This window comes from Phaethon lepturus, unplaced genomic scaffold, assembly GCF_000687285.1.
Source record: "Phaethon lepturus isolate BGI_N335 unplaced genomic scaffold, ASM68728v1 scaffold38996, whole genome shotgun sequence".
NCBI classification, from domain to species: domain Eukaryota; kingdom Metazoa; phylum Chordata; class Aves; order Phaethontiformes; family Phaethontidae; genus Phaethon; species Phaethon lepturus.
In genome coordinates, this window is record NW_010547562.1 from 1 (window position 1) to 3023 (window position 3023).

Consider the following 3023-nt stretch of genomic DNA (forward strand, 5'->3'; position numbering starts at 1 on the left):
GCTAGGAGGAGATGTCGAACAAACACGGCGAGGAACCGCTGCCTCGTGGTTAAAGGCTGCGAGCCGGAGGAGCCTTCGCTTCCCCTCACGCCAGCGCCTACCTGGACCTTCCACCCGCGCCTGCACCGCCCAGCAAGTAAAACGGGGAACTCCTCAGCAAGATGAACGGCCGCAGCGTGGCGTTCCTGCTGGTGGCACGTTCGTAAGTGCCACCTGGTTGGGCCTCCAGTAACTTGAGCGGGATTTTCTTTCACAGGAGGAAGAGGGAAAAACACTCAAGCAGCGTAGCTGCGATGGTTCAGAGGCTGCCTCCAGCTCCTCCAGCATATATGGTGGAAACTGAAGTGTAATGGTGCCTGTGTAAAATAACAGTAGTAGTATTTGCTACTGTTGCATCAACATAGAGCTGTTCTCACTTAGGATGCTCAAAAGTGCTTGTATCATCATTTTCTTGTTCCCCGACTTACCAACTTTCACTATATCAAAACGAGGCGCACAGCTTAGTTTTGTTAACTGGAGAACATTTCTACAAATTGCATTTCGTCAAAGTACTTCTGAATAGCAAGCAAAAAAATTATGTTAATTGTTCTGTAATATTTGGTATAATAACCACCATTTATTGCCTGCAAATCTGTTCATCGCAATGATTGAAGAAGAAAACCAAAAGGACTGTATAGTATGATCGATTTTAGGAGGTTTAAGGGGCTTTTTGTAACGTCGACTCAAGTGCAACAATAGGAATTAAAAGACTGCAGTTTCTGCTTGAATATTTGTGTGTTAGGTGTCTGTTTTTTTAGCAGAAAACAAATATTCTCCATCAACTTCACTGGCAGCTTCATCTCTCCATAATACAGGAAGGCAAGACATATCACACTGAAACAGCACCCAAAGGCCAACTGAAGGACAACACACACAACAGATGCTCAGTTTTAGGGTTTATTTCATCTGCTAACATTCATTCTTGATCTAGACATAAACAATTAGATGATTTTTTTTTTTAAATCCAATTTTTCTTGTGGAAGAAAAAAAACCTTTTAACACTTTTTTTCTAAGATGCTATAAATAAATATATAAAGCTTTAAGTGTTACTTGGCTCAAGTTAAACAGTTGTCTTTTACTTTGTGTTGTTTTTAAGTTCCTGAAGTGGAAAAACAAAGTGCAAACCATACACATTCAGCCCAATGGAATGACTCCAGCCACAATCACTTTCAGAGAAGCTGAATCTGTTTGATCTACAAGATGGAGGATGGAAGGCGGATGGGGGGACAGCTGTATTTTTTTGCCCTCAGTCATACAACTCCTAGAACGTAAGAACTGAGTTCCCTGGTAGGTAAAGCACACATGAGAGGGGGAGGCAGAAAGTCCTGCCTGCATTGCCCTTTCCCTTCCCTGTGCAGACTGTGCTCCAGAGAGGAACACAGACAAAAAAGCCTCAGACAAAAAACAAATTACAATGAAAAATAAAATCAGATACCAGTAGGGATGCTGAGAAATCCTGTGGCTGTGGCGTGTTTGCCTGGCAGACTACACATAAATGCAGAGGAGCTTCACATTGAGAGAGGGTGGGGATTTTTGTCTTTTCCTTATGAAAAAAAGATGAAAAGGGGCAATAAAAATAAGTTAAATAATATTCCAATATGTACAAAAGAAATCATGCTCAGTAAAACATTTGAATATAAAATTATTCATTATAGTACAACTCTCTCAATCCAGTCTGCAGAATTGACACCTGGGGGAAAACAAAGAGGGGGAATTGTGGGGCTTTGAGGGACAAGACAGACTCATTTGCAAATCTTGGGTTTTTTTCATCTTGCGTGGCTAAAAATTACAGAGAAAACCACCTGCAGCTGGGACAATACAGGCTTTAATACCCACATGCTTATCAGGACTGCATTCACCTTGGCAGAACTCTCGGAGATGGGGCAAAGCAAACAGCCACAGGTAGCTCGGCTTGTGTGTGCAGACAGGAGCTCTGCTGCTCGCTGGTTTACCTGAACTGCTGCTAACTGACCTGTGCTTTAACGGCTTGGCGCAGCTGCGGGGCAGGCAGCGAATCCTGCATTCACTTCTGCCACTGGAACACCATCTGCCACTATCGGTGAAAACAACAAAAAGAGAACGCAGCCAGCCCTGTGATTTGAGTTCAGCAGATAGCATTCCAAGCTATAGCCCTGGAAATACAAAGTTTAGCATAGTCTGTGTTGCAAATTTCTGTAGCCTACCTGTTTTTGTGACATTCGTAAAATTCTACGGGACAGGAGGCGGTCTCAGTAACTCCGAGCGTCAGTTAAGAAGCTAGAGAAGCTTTTAACCCCAGGATATAAACTGAGGTCAGGCCTTGTTCTGTAATGTCAGTCATTACCTTCTGTAGCTGTTAGTGGTCTCTGTGAAGTGGTTTGATGGGCTCAGAGTGAAAACTTCCTAACTGGCGTGTACTGCCACTGGGGTGGTCCTTCTGTCTCGCAACCGCAATGCCCTTTCTGCTCCTACGGGACAGCCCTGAGTGAGAGGATTAAAAAGCTTGTTGGGACCTTCCTTATGCTGCTTCCATTGCCATCCCAGTTTTGTAAGCAAGTAAGGGACTATGGGGTGCAAAACCACCAACTTGGTTTTCCCCATTTATTCCAAAATGTTGCGCATGAAGGGAGAAATTCAGGCAAGCCAGAAATTCACACTGACCGTTTGCTGAGAGGTTTTTTTGTTGATGAGACTGAACCCCGTGACAGCCTGGGCCTGACCTTACCAGTCAATCCTGCATTTTGTGACCTGGGTAGGGTATGAGATGGCATCCGTCTGTCTGGGAAACTTTGCAGTAGGAGGCAAACTCCTTCAACAGAGCTAGCTGCGATGACACAAACAAGCAATAAAACGTTTTCTTCATTTTCTTCATTCATTTTCTTCAGCAACAACACCTACCGAGCAGTGAAGTCAACACTGTTCAGGTGACTAAAAGCAAACAATACCTCCTCCTCCTTCCCAGCATTGCAGTGTGTCTTGGCCTTTCCACCCTCCCAAAGCAGGAA